Source organism: Ammospiza nelsoni, chromosome 4 (genome assembly GCF_027579445.1).
Source record: "Ammospiza nelsoni isolate bAmmNel1 chromosome 4, bAmmNel1.pri, whole genome shotgun sequence".
NCBI classification, from domain to species: Eukaryota; Metazoa; Chordata; class Aves; order Passeriformes; family Passerellidae; genus Ammospiza; species Ammospiza nelsoni.
Genome location: NC_080636.1, coordinates 40465411 through 40482213, shown reverse-complemented (window position 1 = coordinate 40482213; position 16803 = coordinate 40465411). Strand labels below are relative to the sequence as shown.

The window sequence follows — 16803 nt, the reverse complement described above, 5'->3', positions numbered from 1 at the left end:
CATTTATGGCTGTTTGCTCCCAGCACTGTTCCCCAGTGCCCTGGTCTGTAAAGCCCTCTTTTCTTTTTGCACTGGTGGAAGTACAACCCAGAGCTCTGGCAAGCCCCACCTTTGGCACAGCTCCAGAAGAGCTGCCCCAGCAAATCCAGCTCCTGGGTGTCACTGGGGACGCGGGCTGGGCTCTCAGCAGCAGCAAACTCAAGCTCATGTTACAGCAGCCTCATCTCACCCGAGGTGCTGCTGCACAACACGGTAACACCTGCGCCTGCCAAGGGCTTTGCTGCTGCACAGAGGCCAAATTCCACACTAGATCAAATCAGGTGGATTAATGTCAACAGCCATAACTTTCAAGTGGGGCTTGGAAATGCAGTCACTGGATTCTGCTGGACCAATCTAATTCTTCATCAATCTCTTCTCTGTCTTTTGATATCAGTAATGAATGTGTAGGATAATAAATTATTGTGCAATAATACAAATATTTTAAAAATACCCCAAATTAATCTTTTTAATATATCCCCTATTAGGAAGCAAGTGCTTCCTTAATATGAAAATCTGCTGTCACAATCTAGAAGTGAAAAATGGATGCATTTCTGAGAGGAGGATTTAAGAAGGCAAGTCCTGACTGTTGGGTTGGGTTTGAGTTGACAGTGTGTCATGGTTTAGCCCTGGCACAATGCCAGTGCCCCCATGAGAATACTTTCTCTCTGGTGTTTGCTGTGAGATGTGACTAGGAATAAGCAAAGCAGGCTCTAGCTTAGAAATAAAGAAAACTTTATTAACTAAACTACAAGAAAAGAAGAAAAAAAACTATAAGGGAAAAAAAATGAAAACTTTACAAAAAGCACTTTCCTCCTCCCCCCCACCAAAATTTCTTAATGCAATACATTCCCCCAAATCACCAACTCTCAGTCTGGCACCACCCTTTAGAATACTCAATCTTCAGTTCATGAAGAGGAGAGGAGTCTTTCTTGCACCATAGGCTTCCCTGGAAACACGCTGAAACCTCGTGTGCTTCCATGTCACTCAGCAACGCCCGGAAAGTCCTTTGCCATCGTGACACCTTCCTTCCATGCCCAGTGCTCTCACCACTGTGCATGGACCAGACCTGCTTCTAGGGTTGTCTTTCAAGGATGCCTTGTCTCACTCCAAAAAAGGCACAGTCTCTGCTTTGGGACATCTGTCCCCCCCACATTTTTCACCCCCTGGGGCCGAGGGGTAACCACACTGAACCCTCCTGGTTCTGAGGCACTGCCTCCCCCTAAATGCAGTCTCTGTGTCACAGGAGAAAAACTGGTTTAGTCTATGGCCACACAAGAAAAGTCCAGCCAAAAGGCCACTCCATCATCTCTCCCCCCACTCAGTCAGTCTTCTCTACTTCTTTCGGGCCTATCTCTTGTTATCTCATCTCTTATCTCTCTTCTTATTCAGCTCCAAAAAGATCAGCATTTCTGCAAAGTCTCAATCATGCAAGAAAAGGGTTAAAAATTTCAGTCTCTGCCTGTCCCAGAGCTCTGGCACTCCCACGCTGCCCTGCTGGGCACTCCCCCCCATTCTCCTCCTGGGCCAGTGCCGCTATCGAATTGAGATGCCGGCTCGCTCTCTCTCTCTCTTCCCTGAAGAAGGGCTGCCTGATGTCTCTTGGTCTCTTCCACCCTTCCATCCTTGAGCTAAGCCTACCTCATGGCAGCGTGGCTTTATCCCCTCCCCCTGCCCAGCCAGCAGCTAAGACACAGAGAGAGATCCGAAGCCTTTCCTGACAGAAGTCCTAAGAGAGCCTCCCAGAGCTGCAGCTCTGGTTTTTAACCCCTGTGTGTTCTCAGAAGTGTGTCCAAACTTCACTGGCCACATCAGGTGCCAATATCAAAACCTGAGCATCTATTAGTTTGACCACAGCATCCCAGAATTCCTGTTTCCTAGTTCTAGTCAAACCAGCACACAGTGACATTCAGCAGCATGGGGGCACCTGCACTGGGCCATGCCCAGGCTGTGCAGTCTCTCAGGGCAGCAGGCTGCTGTGCAAATTGCTCTCTCTTGGTGCTTCAGGTTCCAAAGCTGTTTCTCTTCCGTGTTGGTCTGAAATAGGTTTACAAAATCCGCGTATAATGTACGTGCAGGGCATATTGCACGCTCTGGGGGTTTGTCCTTAGCAAAACACAAACTCTGTCAGAAGTCTGTGGGAAGAGATTTTTCCTGCACAGTAGATTTTATCCAGCAAATTCAACTGCTGCAATTGCAGCAGAACTTGGTGGCCAAGTCTGTTCTGACAGTGTCTGGCCTGGAATGCTCAATCTCTTCTCTTTTCCCCCCCAGAACGATCCCTACTCTCTTGGTATTTCTCCTTTTATATGATCGAGCTTTTGTTAAAACTTAGAGTAGCCATTCAGAAAAATCCCTTTTCCCTCTCTTTGGGCAGGATGTCCTCCCAAGGATGATGGGTCACCACCTGAAGACTGATCTCAGGAAGGACAAATCAATTCTGCAGTGAGTCCTGGTGCTCCTTTTAGCAATCAGCATTCCTGGTTCCCAGGGCTCTTCCTTTTCAGTAAGGCCTAAACACCTCAAGTCGTTCCTGCATATTCGCTGGAGTATTTCACTGTCTCAAGACAGACAAAGGGATCTTCAAAACTTTCTGAATTGATTCAGCATGAGGTAACAATGCCCATTTTATCCCCAAAACACCATTCTAAAGGCAGTGTCTGATTGCCCATTTCTGAGGGACTCCAGGGCCACAGGGTGGGGTCACTGCCCATGTGTTGTACAGGGGCTGAGTCTGAATCATCTGATGATCCTGGGCCCAGAAAATCTCTTACTCTGCATAATCCCCGTGACCTTTTCCTGTGCCACCCATCTGCTTGCACTCAAAGGGGCTCGCACCTGGCTGATTTTATGGAGGGTGTGCTGCATGTCCTGGGATCAGCCCTAACGTGCTGTGATTCCTTCTGCAGTGGTTACAGCCCTGTCAGAGAACTCAGTGCTGGGCCTGACTCGGCCACTGCAGAGCTTTTCCAGAGGCCATTGCCCCGTTGCTCTGTCTGGAGCTGCTCAGCAAGCATGAGGCAGCAATTACAGACAGGGCTGCTGGGCACCAGCCTGGGCACAGGGAGGTGAGAGAGATCCCAGAGACACCCTTCACCATCCACAGAGCACAGTAAAACACCTTCTTTATTTCCCTTTTTATTGGCTCTGTCTGCTCTCATCTGCTGCCTGAGCATTTTATCTGTTCACGCTGCTTTTTTCTATGCAATAAAAAGAGCAGACAGGCTTTTGCCCTGTATTTAAAATATTTTGCCACATTTAGAGGTAAATCACAGCCACTTTTCTGGGCTGAATATTTTCAGACTCATCGGAGATGGGAACGTTTTGATAGCAAGCGCTCTCACAGGGTCCAGCCACGGTCAGGCAGGAAAAGTCTCCTCCTCCCACCTTACTTCTCTTTGCTCTGATATAAACCTGTCCCTCTGTCCCCATCTCTGGGAGTCAGCACCCACATTCCTACTTGCACAGTGAAGGAAAAAGGAGAGGAAGGTCTGGCTCCCACTCCTTCCACAGGCAGAGTTTGAGTTCTTTACATGAGGAATTCAGGGAGCAGAGATCTTCACTTTCATCAGATCTGTCCTGTCAGGAACAAGCTGACACCCTGGGCACCAAAACAGATCACATGAGCTACAACAAAAAGCAGAGCTCTGCCAGAGCTGCAGGCAGGAGTCTGTCAGGGAGAGTGATGGAGGAGAGTGATGGAGCAGGAAGAGTGGTGTTCTAGCAGACACAGGGGGAAGGAAGGAAGGAAGGAAGGAAGGAAGGAAGGAAGGAAGGAAGGAAGGAAGGAAGGAAGGAAGGAAGGAAGGAAGGAAGGAAGGAAGGAAGGAAGGAAGGAAGGAAGGAAGGAAGGAAGGAAGGAAGGAAGGAAGGAAGGAAGGAAGGAAGGAAGGAAGGAAGGAAGGAAGGAAGGAAGGAAGGAAGGAAGGAAGGAAGGAAGGAAGGAAGGAAGGAAGGAAGGAAGGAAGGAAGGAAGGAAGGAAGGAAGGAAGGAAGGAAGGAAGGAAGGAAGGAAGGAAGGAAGGAAGGAAGGAAGGAAGGAAGGAAGGAAGGAAGGAAGGAAGGAAGGAAGGAAGGAAGGAAGGGTGAAAAGTGTAAGAAACTGGAAGAGACTTCATGGGACACAACACTGTTTTATGGGGCAGAAGCTGAGAGACAAGTGAGCTGCAGTGCAGGGTGATTTGCATTCTTCCAAGATGATTTGTAAAGGGGGAGAGGTTATAGATGAAATGTTTTGATTCGCCTTTATGTCACTCTGCCTGAGCACTTGTGTCATTCATTTCATGTAGTAACCTCTACTAAACTGTCAGAGGCTGCAGCATAATTTTGTTGACCCTAAATTAAGGCAAAAAGCTGCAGTTCTGGAATTTGGAGCTCATATTACCTAATTGGCTGAAGGGCAAAATAAAGAAGTAAAGATCAATGACAGCTTTTCGCGTCACGTGAAAAGTCAAGGCTCATGCATCAGGGAACTTGAAAACAACCAGATTCATGTAAGTTCAGCCTATGTCTCAGTCCTAAAATTGCATTAAAATTAAACTCCCTCTTTCTAATTCTCATTCAGTGGAGCTTAGATGAACCTCTGATTTTTGGTGTTGCCACGATGGAGTTATGGGAATTGATTTTGTTGCAACATGAAGTTCCAAAACTGGGAAATAGTGGCAGGTTTGGGGCTCTTTCTGCTTTCTTTCCTTTATATTCCTGTCTATCCGACATGGCAAAAATGCAATCTAATTGAGTAGCAGGAAGGCAACCTCCATGAAGTTAGCAAGTGAGGGAAAACAAGTTAATCTTTCAGGCTTTGAAGGAGCTGATACCAGGAGAAAAACTGTGCCTGCAATACAAAGCCAGAAGTTATCAATTATCCCGAGAGATGTTTTCACAAATCAACAAAGAACACAAGCCAGGAAAAAGAAAAGAGCATTGTTTTGCTCTGTGTCCCTAAGATGGGAAACTGAAAAACTGTGAGCATAGAGCAGGTAGGAGCTGGCTGTCAGAGCAATGGCAGCTTCCAGCAGAACAGGAATAACTCAGGAGTCTCGGGATGAGTCTCTGCTGCCTTGCACACTGTGCAGTGTTTCAGTCAAAGCCCAGAAGGAGCAGAGTTTCCAGGCAGCCACAGAACACCACGTCAGGCCGTGCAGAAAGAGGATTGCAGCAGAAATGGGGCTCCTCCAGATCTACCTAAGACCCAGAACTGACACTAGATGGGGCTCAGCTGGAATAATTGTCTTAGTTCCTTCTTTTGTCCTCTCACCCCAAATATGTTTAGCTTGTATTTTACTTCAGCATGCTTCTATAAATCTTCAGAGGATCCATCTGGGAAGCACTTCCCTTTAGATGTTGACAGGTGAGGTGCATATTCTCGTGTTCTGTATTACTGACAGTAATGGCAGTGCTTCCTTTTTTTCTGTGGACAGTGTAAGTTTTACATGTTTGTATGACTTCAGTATGTAGTTACCCTCCTACAAAACAGAATTTATATGCCAATGCTTTTATTGCAGGGATGTAGATGCAGTCCCACATCTGGATAAGCACATGACTCCGTTTAAGCCAGTGTCTGACCCATCCAAGTCCTCCGCAGCACGAGGCCATGGATGTGCCCACAGAGGCAGGAGCATGGCAGGACTGCTCAGGCAGCTCCTGTCTCCTGCGCTCAGGGTGATTCCTTTTCCAGACCAGCTCTGTGCCAGACCTTGCTCCTGCAGATGTGCCTGGTGCCACCTGATGTGTGGGTGGCAGCTTTTAGGGGCGAGTCTCCACTGATGAGGACTGCACAGCCCTGCCACTCATCCCGCTCAGCACCTGGACAAAATGTAGGACTGAACTCCAGAGGTAGGAGTCAGTTCTTTGTTATTTCATTGTCTGAAACTTTTTCCTTGGAGCGTGTTTGGGGAAGGATGGGAGATAGACTTTTTACCTTTCTAGTTTTGTCTCTTTCTGTGGTGCATCATACCCATCCCTTCCATAGCTGAACCGGTGGGTCTGGACTTTCTGACAGAAATTCCACAGAAATCTTTTTCAATCTTTTGTCCCCCAGTTTTTGGGGCAATCCGTCTGAAAACATTTCTGTAAAATTTCCTTTTAGTTCTTGATGCTGCTCAGACCCATCAGACTGACACAAAACCCTCTCAGTAATGTCCCCAGCCCCGGTGGAATGGCTGAGCTCTCTGAACTCCAGCCTTGCACTGTCACACCATAATTGCATTGCAATTGTAGATGTAATTGTGGCAGGTTCTAGGCCACTGGCTCTGAATCCTCAGGGCTGACCATGGCATTTGTCTGTACTTTCCTGTCACTGGGGCTGATCACTCCGTGCTTCCCAAGGGACCAAGCGCTCGCTCTGCGCAGCTCCTTGGAGCTGAGGGTGCCTGCCCACACTGAGAGATGGGTGAGTGAATGAACGACCCCGTAATGTTCAGGTTGGTTCGGCTTATCTAGTTCGGTTCGGTTTATCTAGTTCGGTTCGGTTTATCTAGTTCGGTTCGGCTGAACGCGGTTCCGTCCCGTTCCGTTCAGTTCACCTCGGCTAAACTCGGATCGATTCGGCAAATCGCGGCCAGAGCCGGCCCTTCGGGTACGCTCGGCTGTTCTCGGTCGCACTCGGCTGTTCTCGGCTCCACTCGGCCGCACTCGGCTCTTCGGCCGTCCCTGACTCTGCTCCGCGGTGCAATGGCGGCCGGTGGCGGGGCCCCGCTGCCCGGCCTGAGCCCCGTGAGGGGACAGAGCGCTGGCACAGCCGCCTCAGCCCGGGTCACCCTGGCCCTGCCCGGGCCCGCGTCCCCCGGAGCGCGCCGTGCAGCGCAGAACGCGGCCTCGGAGCCAGGAGCGGGGCCAATGGCCTTGGCTCGGCAGCGGCGCCGGGAGGCGGCGGGCGGTGCCCTCAGGTGAGCGGCCGGAGCGGAGGGAGCGGGGCCGGGGGCACCCACAGGGGGCCGGGGCACCCACAGCGGGACGGGGGCACCCACAGCGGGCCGGGGCACCCACAGCGGGACGGGGCACCCACAGCGGGCCGGGGCTGCTTCGGGCGCTGCTGCTGCGGGGGACCCGCTGTGGGTGGGACGGGGCTGTCCCGGGCCTTGCGGCTCTCTGGGATCGCGTTCCGTGGAATAAAGCTGGGGCTCGTCCCGGCTGCGGGAGCAGCGCTTTGTTGTGTGAGAAACAAAGTTCACTCCTTAGAATTTTTGCACGTTTGTTAAGGAATAAAAGCCAGCGCTTGGGGTGCTGGGCTGTTTGCCAGGAGCAGCCGGTTACCTTAAACCGTGTTCTCTAGATTCTGTTCCATTGCAGTGGTGTATGCATATTCATTCGAGTTTGTACATATTCAAATAGTCCTTGGAGTTTAGATGTTCTTTTGCTTGGTCTTAACCTTCGTGCCATCTTGTGGATTAAACCAGTGTACTTTATTTCTTCCTGTGGTGCCATCCTGTTTTATTTTCACTCCCTCGGTATTTGATAACGAGGGTCAATAATTTTTTCATTTTTTCTCGGTGCTCTGGTTTCTGTTTCTGTTATCTTGTGTTTCAGATAAGATTGTCCCCAAATGTGGGAAATCACCTAATTATCTTACACCATATTCTGAGTTCCTTACATGTAAAAGCATTTTACCATTTCACAGTTTCTATTATGCTACAGTCTAAAATAGTATCTCTTGCACTGCTATTTGTTAAAGCTCTGCAGTGCATACATGAACTACAGATGATGCTTTTATCAAGAGCAGTAGTTACAGGTTGTACTGTCTCAGGAGTTTTGTGGTCAATACCACTGTGCCAGAGCTAATACATGAATGGCAGAGGCAATAACTGCATTTGTTAGGTTTCATACTGTGCCAGAGCTAATACACGAATGGCAGAGGCAATAACTGCATTTGTTAGGTTTCATGCTGGGCTGGGCTGGGCTCTGTGTCCCGGGAAGCAGCGGGATGCGGGTCCCTGTGCCCACCCCGGGGTCCCAGAGAGAAGCTGCTCCTGTGGCTGCAGCTGGGGGGCGCTGGGAAACCTGAGCAGTCCTGATGGAAACCCATGGAAAACCAGGTTTTGTTTGGTTTGGGACTTGGCATTTCCCCTGCTCCGTGTGTTCTGCCTTAGGAAACGGGAGCTGGGCACCGAGACACTTTGTTACCCTAGAAGGGACGAGTTTCTTTGTATTTATTTCCTGAGGCGCTGGAACGATTTGGGTCTCAGCTGGCACCCGAGAGCCTCCTCTGTGTCCTGGGTGGGGTGGTGGCAGTCAAAGGGGTCAGAGCTGGGGCGGGAGGGTGGGCAGAGGGGAGAGCAGCGGCTCTTTGGGGATTTGCGTCTGGAAAGGGCCCTCAGGTTCGTGCTGGGCTGCTGGGAACAGAGCCGAGCGTCGCTGGGCAATGAGGACGGTGCAGCCAGAGCGCTGAGGGTGCCGAGGCTGCAGTGGCTGTCGCTGCTGCTCCTGCTGTCCCATCTCTAGCGCTGGGCTGGCACCCTCGGGGCAGGGGTGGCTTTTAAATGTTTTAGCGCTGCAGCAGCGCCTCGGATTGGATGGGTGTGAGGATGTCCAGCTCTTCCTTAGGCCTTGGAGCATGGCCAGGGTGCAGAGCTCGTGGTCAATCTTGTTTACACACTTGGAGTAGCAAAAGATTTTAAACTTTGAGGAAATAACATAGGTGAGTCTGTTGCAAGGATAGGTACAAGCTGTCCTTATTAAAGATGCACAGTGCTGGATGTTTTCTCAAACCCCTCTGGAGACAGGACGCGTCCCCAAAGCTTCATTAACCCCTTGTTTCCTGCTGCAGGGCAGGGTGTGCCCCAGCCTCGGGGCTGTGTGGCTCCTCCTGCCTGGAGCAGGGACAGCCCTGAGGCTGAGCCACAGAGGTCCGGTTGTTGGAGCAGCTGGGGAGGGATCTCTGTGCCTGGGAATTGTTGCTGCTGCCTGCCTGTCACAGCTGCAGGGCTCCCTCAGAGCCTGTGCCTGCAGCAGCACTTGGGGCTCCTGTGCTGGGCAGGAGCAGCTCTGGGCTGGGCTCTCAGTGCCGTCAGTGTCCATGGAAATGCAGCGCTGGTTTCACTTCCAGCAGCCTCTGCTGTGCCACCCTCGGTGCCAGGGCACGGAGCTGTGGGGAGGCCCCATCTTGTCTGTGCCAGGGCTGCCAGCAGCAGTGCTGGGCACCGAGGGCTGCCTTTGGAGCCTGGCTTTCACACAGGGTCACACGCTCTGCCCCTCAGCATCCAGCTGGATCCTACAGCTGGACAGTTCAGCCAGCAGGGATTGGAGTCAGCTCTGGGGCCCAGAGCAGGTTCTGTCCCACAGAGAGGGACTGAGCTCCTGGACAGCTCAGAGATGTGCTCTGCCCTTTGGGGCTGGCGCTGAGTGCTGCAGGTGATTGTGGTAAGGGGAACTGAAGCTTTCCTAGAAAAGCCATCAGCTGTCAGGAGAATCTGTGGGAAACAGGTGCTTGGTGCACTGGCTGGTAGCAGGTCCTGGGCTTTTCTCTTCTTTCCTTTAACCTGTTCTTAAGAGGAGCCCAAAACTGCAAAATCGAAAGGAAGGGGGATGTGGGGTGAAAGTTGCTTTTCATTTTTTGAAGTGTTGCTGTGGATTTTGGTGTGTCAAGGGGCACTACCAAAGCAGCATTGGAATAACCAAACTTTGGGACTCTGCACTTCATTCTCTTAATATGTTTGTGTGGGTGCAGGAAATGCCAAATCCCAGAGCAATTCCATGTCTGTAACTTCAAGTGCAACATCTTTAAAGCCAAGTGCTCAGTGTGGGCTTTCCACGTGGATGCAAATGGTCAAAGGCCTTTCTTGTGTCCCAAAAGCAAAAATCCTTTCTCTGTGAGGTTTTGGAGGGGATTCTCTTTGGGATTTCTTGTGATGCAGCACCCTAAGTGTCCCTGCCTTTGTGCAAAGTCCAGTGGTGAAGGATTGAATGACTGACATGTGGGGTCTGGGATAAAAATGGTTCTGTTCAAATTGGGCAGAGAATGCAATATGAAAAATGAGCTTCCTGTTATTGTCTGAAATAGTCAGGAATAAAAATGCTGGCAAAGGACACATTTGTGTTTGAATTGGTGCCACCTGTCATGGATAAACCCCGTAGGGAGCAATCAGAGCAGAAGTATGAGAGCTAGGATCCTTTGACTTCCACAGTGGACTTAATTTTCTTTTCTCCTCTCTTTCAGGGCAGGAAAAATCATCCAGCTCCTCCCATCTTTGCCAGAAGCTTTGGTGTTTGGGCAGCCAAAGGCAAGAGGCCTCAGCACCAGGCTCTGCCCTGGAGGGCTCTGGTCCTGCCCACGCTGTGGGGTGAGTCACAGGGACACAGGGCTCCTCTTTTCCTCTCTGCTGGCATTGCCTGCCATGGCAATGCCATTTGTGCCAGCCCAGCCCCAGCTGTGCCTGCTGGACAAGGGCAGAGGTGAAGGGACAAATGCCAGAGTTCCCTGGGGATGATGGAGCTGTGGTGTTCGCTGTGCCCTGAGGGGCAGCTTGGGCATTGTCCGTGCCCCCAGGACTGCTCTGGGCTTCAGGAGCTCTCAGTGCATTCCCAGCTCTGCCAGGGGGGGCAGCTGGGGCAGGGCTGGGTGACAGCTCCTGCTGGGGCAGGGCTGGGCTGGGTGACAGCTCCTGCTGGGGCAGGGCAGGGCAGGGCTGGGTGACTGCTCCTGCTGGGGCTGGGGCAGGGCTGGGTGACAGCTCCTGCTGGGGCTGGGGCAGGGCAGGGCTGGGTGACAGCCCCTGCTGGGGCAGGGCAGGGCAGGGCAGGGCTGGGTGACAGCTCCTGCTGGGGCAGGGCAGGGCAGGGCTGGGTGACAGCTCCTGCTGGGGCTGGGGCAGGGCAGGGCTGGGTGACAGCCCCTGCTGGGGCAGGGCAGGGCAGGGCAGGGCTGGGTGACAGCTCCTGCTGGGGCTGGGCTGGGCTGGGTGACAGCTCCTGCTGGGGCAGGCCCTGGCCCTGGCACGGATGCAGGGGCAGGGCTGGGAGGGTTTGGCAGCAGTGGGAGGAGAATGAGGGATGGTGTGGGCACAGAGCTCAGCCTGTGCTCTGTCAGCACAGCCCTGCAGGGCACTGGGATCTGGGAACAGCTCCAGCTCTCCTGGTGCCCAGGGATGGGCTCTGAGGGACTGGGCTCACCTGTGGCCTCCCAGGTCAGCAGGAACAAGGCAATGTGGCCAGAGCTGTGGCCCATCAGGCTCTGTTTCCCTCTGGGAAAGCACTACAGGCTCTGGGCTCAGGTGAGTTTCCTGCAAGTGCTTAGAGGAGCAATCCAGGGAGAAGGGAGTTCAGCAATTGCACCTGCTGCTGGGAGCAATGCCTCAGGCTTGCTCAGTTTGTGTCTGTGAGAAGTGGGCTTTGGGCTGGAGAGGGGCTCTTGGGAACAAAAGATGGAGTCAATCCTCTCCAGGGATGTGCAGGGAAGGACTGAGTGGGAGGGAAGGGGAGTATTTGAAATGATATCAGTACTTCTCCCAAAACGGGGTGGAGCAGTGATGGGGGTGGTTGGGTTTACTCTGGGCCTTGTTATTCCTTGTGCAACTTTTAAATTCCGTTGCATGATTTACTGTCCAGTATCTTTCTAACAAAAACTGACAGAAATTTAGGTTCAGGATTAGAACTTAGGTCCATTCACTGCAGATCTTGCCAAGGCTGGAGGACTGGGGTGGTGGCTGCTCTCAGCAAAGGTTACTTATTAGTGCTGTGTCAGATTCCACTCAGTGCTGGGCAGGAAAGGTGAGGGTTTGGATCAGGAATTCTGCAAACAGGGCCTGTGTGATGGTTGATCTGTTTTGTTTTTCAGTGAGCCAGGGCTGGCACAGGGAATCGTGCAGGTACTGACCAGAGCTGCTGCCCTTTGGAGCCATTTTAAAGGTGTGATCATAGAACATTTTGGGGGCTGTTTTCAGCAATCTGGGTTTAGAACTCCCGTCTCCAGCCTGTTGCTGACCCTGAGACATCTGCTCTGGTTTCAGGCTGTCCTTGCTGGAGCACCCTGGTCCCTGCCATCCCCAAGCCCTGGGACACGGAGGGAGCCCTGTCCCAAGTGGCTTTGGCACCTTGGCAGGGATGTGGCAGCAGCCCCAGAGCAGCTGGAGGTGAGAGCTGGCTGTGTGAAACTGAGCAGTGCTTACCTGGGGCTGGGGGAAGGGGAGGAGTGTCCATCCCCCTGGAGCTTTCCTGCTGGGATGGGGCAGCACAGGGAGCAGCATTAACTGTGCCCCTCCCATGGGCACTGCTGCCCTTGGTGTCTCTGCTGTGCCACCAGACCGTGGCAGTTTGCTGCTGTCACTGCCACTGCCGCCCCACGGGGGCTGTGCCCTCCTGCCAGCCCCTGCAGGAGCTCCAGGGGTGCCTGTGTGCTCTGCTGGGAGCGTTTGCTGGGAATGTGCCTCATCCCTGGCAGTGTCCCTTTGTCCCTGGGCTGCCAGCCAGAGCTTGGGGCTGCCCAGGCTCAGGGCTGGATTGCCCAGGGCACTGAGAGGGAGCAGCACAGGGAGAGGGGCTGGCAGAGCCCAGCTGGCAGCCTGTGCTGGTGCTGCAGGTGGGGCTGGGGGCACTGCAGGGAGTGACTGTCCCCTTCCCTAAGCAGCCCTGCAGATCCCAAGGGCTCCTGGAGCAGGATTTTATTCCTTACTTCCCTTTGTGCAAATTCATTCTCCCAGTTGCCATGAGCAATCCTTTGATTTCTCTAGGAGAAAGCCTCCCAGCAGAGACAGATTGCAGCGGAGGCCAGAGTTGTGTTTGGAGCAGGGAGTGCTGAGAGCTGCATCTGCCTGTGCTGCCACAGCCTGGGAACAGCCTGGGAAAAGGGACTGGGGGATTTCTGGTGCCCCAGTGAGAAGAACACAAACTCAGCCATTCAGCCTGACAGGCCCCTCCACCCAGAGCTCAGCACACATCCTCGGAGGTAAGTCCAGAAACACAGAAGAAAAAGGTGACTTGTTTTGCTTTAAAGTTATTTCAAGTTGTTATTAAAGCCCAACCAACATTTGCTCTTGATTTTGGTTGGGTGAGTAACAAGCAGTGGGCACAGATGATGCCATTCATGTAGCTGCAAACCTGGGGCAATCTAGAGGGGCTACAAGAACTGTTTGTGTGGGAAAATGCAATGTGAGGGGATGTCAGGGGCAGTGAGGTGGCATTTGTGAGGGAATTGCTGAGGTCATTGAAGGGGGAGCAGCAGACAATTCCCCTGGGAAATCCAAGGGCCCACAGCCAGGGCTCTCCAGGGCTGAGGGGGCAGCCCTGAGACTCACTGTGTGCTCCTTCCTTGGCAGCAGCCAGCAGGGAAGGGAGAAGAGGATCCCTGTGGGATGAGACTGGAGAGAGCAAGCAGAGGAGCGGCCTCGGGCTGGAGAAAGGCAAAGGGACCAATGTGGTGCCACCAGGGCACCTGTGAGGAACAGAGTGGACACTTGGAGGCCACATGGAGGTGAGGAGTGGATGGTTTGGGGCAAATGTGAGTTAATCTGCAGGGAAATAAGCAGGGGGTATTTAGGAGGGAAAAGCTGAGGTGATGAGCTCGCCCACCCTGGCACAAGGTGTGTTTGCACAGGCTGGGGCCAGAGGTGAAGGTCAATCCAAAGCCAGCCCTGCTCAGCCTCTAAATCCCAGGGTAAGTTGTACAGGCTGCCCACTGAGGGATTAAAAATACATAAAAATGAAACCAAGAGCATTCATGAGATTCCTGGGAATCCCATTAACTTGTTGTTAGAACTCCCAACAGAGTTTTGAGCTTTGGTGACAAGAATGCATTTCTTTATTTGGATTATTCACTGTGTGGGATTTGGGGTTTATTTGGATTTTAAAGCTCTCATGGTGGCCCTGACACTGCTCAGGAGCTGGTAGGAAAAGCAGACTCAGAGCTCCTGGCAGGCACAGGGTGTTTCCCCCCATAGTGGATTGTGGAGGAATTGTCTGGGACCTGGATTGTCCCTTTGGGTGATGCCACTTGCTGTGATTTGTGTAATTCCATTTATTCTATTCCCAAAACTTCCCAGCCCAGGGGTTTGAGCTGACAGGGCAGGACAAAGATTGTTCTCTGTGTGGGGCCCAGATTTGGGGTTCAATGTCAGCTGTGCTAATTCTGATGAATTATTCCCAGAGCCCCAAATTCCCTGCTCCATTCCCGCTGCAGTAACCTCCCAGTGCCCTATGGAGTGTGGGCATTGCCATGCAGAGCTGCTGCCTTGGACAGCAGCTGTGCCAGGAGCCAGCAGAGCTTCCAAGGAAGCTCAGCAGCACAGGGACAAGGACAGGGTTATATTCCATAGAACTGGCTGTTTATAACCCTCACCCCAGTGGTGTCCCTGGGGTCACTGGACAGAGCTGCCTGGAACTGAGCTGATTTCACCCCCCTGAGCTCCAGAGTGGAGAACATCCAGTTGGTGTTCAAAGCAGGAGAAGGCAGTGGCCAGATGTGCCCCCAGCCTGTGCTGGGGCAGCCCCTGTGCCCGGGGGGGACATCTCTCCCTGCAGAAGCTCAGCTCCTTTCAGAGCCTCAGCAGTGGCCTCTCCAAATTCTTTTCCCTCAGGAAGGGGATGCACAGCTCTGTCTGCAGCACACCTCCAGTGGGGCCTACCTGTGAAAGCTTTCCTTCACTTGTGCACTTGCTGCTGGATCCCTGAAAAACTCCAAACTCCATCCCACTGATTTTCAGGTATCTCTGAGGGCTCCTGTCTGGGATTCAGTATCTGTGGGGGAAGATTGCCTGGGCTTTAATGCTGCTGATGGATGATGGCCTCAGGCTGGGGAGGAGGGAAGGGATTTGGGGTGGCTGGGACATACCTGCAGCTGTGTGGGAGCTCTGAACTGGGAATTGCTGTGTGAGCCCCTCTGCAAACAGCCTGTGCCTCCATTCCCAGGTAATGCCAGCTGCTCCTTGGGGTCCTTCTGGGCTCTTGGTGCTCTCTGTGCAGGCTGGAGCATTTCCACGTGCCTGCTCAGAGCGGGCCCAGGAGCCACGGTGCAGGCACAGCTCCTCCTGCAGATCCCAAAGACACGAGGGGCTGCTTGCCTTCAGGAGCTTTGGCTCCTCCTGCCCTGCGCTCCCAGCCAGCTGGGACACGCTGAGGGAACACCAGGGAGCACGGCTGGCATCGAGCAGGAGACACCGAGGCCTCTGGGCCAGAAACAGCCCCGGCCTCGGCCGCCGCCATCGCTTTGGCCTGGCGGCGCTCACCTGCAGGAAACGCCGCCTGCCACTCTCCAGAGGAGCTTTGGCCACGGAGCAAGGTCACCCTCAGGACTTGTCTTGTTCACTTCTTCTGGGGAAGCAGAAGGACATTGTGTGAGCACGTTTACAGCTGCTGGGTAAATCCTGGAAAGGGCAGAAAAATCAGGGTCATGGGGAAGGGTTTGGTGCTGACATGTTGAGTGCCAGCCAGTTGTGCCCTACGGCCATTGCAGGGTTTGGTGTGTAAAGCAGCATTAGCAGAAGGGAAGGAGCTGCATTTGCAGAGGAGTTCTCTTACTGGCAGCAGTCATTCCCATCCCACACAGGGCCTTTGGAACAGCCCTGGGATTGGCCCAGGTGTTTGAAGCAGGGTGCTGAGAGGACCAAAATTCTGTGTTCAATGTGCAGCTGGGCCAGTCAGTTCTCAGCATTTGACTCGATGATCCTCACGGCTCTGGAAATAAAGAACAAACAGTTTTCACTGGTTTTTTAAACACTGGGGGTTTTTCCCTTGTGTTTCCCTGGGGCTCCAGTCCCACACAGGCACAACTGGAGCAGGAGCAGCAACGCCTCGGCCCCAGCGGCCGTCCCAGAGCAGCTGCTCCCGGCCGGGGCGCTGCAGCCCCGGGGTGCGGGCACAGAGAAGGGGCTGCGGGCGCTGGGGCTCGTAGGGGAGCGCGGGGCTCGTGGGGTTACCGGGCCGGGGGGGGGGGGGGGGGCGTCTGTGTCCCCCCGGGGTTACCGGGCCGGCGGGGGCGTCTGTGTCCCCCCGGGGTTACCGGGCCGGGGGCAGCAGCAGCGCTGAGCGAGCGGCGATACTGATGGGGTCCCGGGGCCGGTACGGGCGGTCTCCGTGTCCTTCCCGCGTCCAGCCGTGATCAAAAGGCTGCTCCCGGGAAGCGTCATCCTCCTGGCGGGCATGGTAGTGCCACAGCACCGGCTCCCTGCCGCCGCAGCCGGAGCAGGCCTGGAGCCCCGGCGGGACCCAGCCCTGCGCCGGCCGCAGCTGGAGCGGCAGCGCCTGTCCCGGAGCGGCTCTTCCTGCCCGCGGTGATGCCGGCCCCGATCCATCCCCAATCCCACCTCCATCCTCCGGCCCCAGCACCCACACCCTGACCACCGAGGAAGAAGCGGCTCGGCCCAGCTCCCACAGGAAACACCGGCAGGGTCCGGACCCGGGTTCCTGGGCCCAGATCCCGACTCCTGAGCGTCTTGAACTTCGCGCAGCAGCAGCACTCCCCGATCCGGATCTCCGCACAGCGCTCCGACCGACGCTCCCGCCCATCGCGAGCTGAGCATCCCCCGCCGAAAGCGGGGCCCCGGGGGCGGGGCCGGCACAGGTGCGAGGGGCGGGGCCCGCACAGGTGTAAGGGACCCCAGTGCGGCTGCGCGGGGCGGGGCCTTGGGGGGCCTTAAGGCGCGGGGAGGCCCCAGCGGAACCATCTGCACCTCGGTGTTCGGTGGGAGAGGTTGCTGCTGCCAGGGGCTCTGTATCTCTTTTCTCTCCTCCTACGTTTCTTTTCTGTTCTGTTTATCTCTCTACCTCTCCCTTCCACCCCTCCCCTACACCCTTCCCTCCCCCCCCCCCAAACCCTCTCCCTCCCTAGTCCTTCCCTCTCTC

At 54.1% G+C, this 16803-nt stretch overlaps 1 long non-coding RNA gene across 1 annotated transcript; it reads left to right on the top strand.

Annotated features, from left to right (window-relative positions):
- The first annotated feature begins 11790 nt into the window (after positions 1-11790).
- On the top strand, positions 11791-15676 carry LOC132072449 (uncharacterized). The gene is made up of 5 exons (XR_009418318.1): positions 11791-11877; positions 11979-12101; positions 12699-12913; positions 13284-13438; positions 14541-15676. It is a non-coding gene; the product is annotated as an uncharacterized LOC132072449 (long non-coding RNA).
- Positions 15677-16803: the final 1127 nt, after the last annotated feature.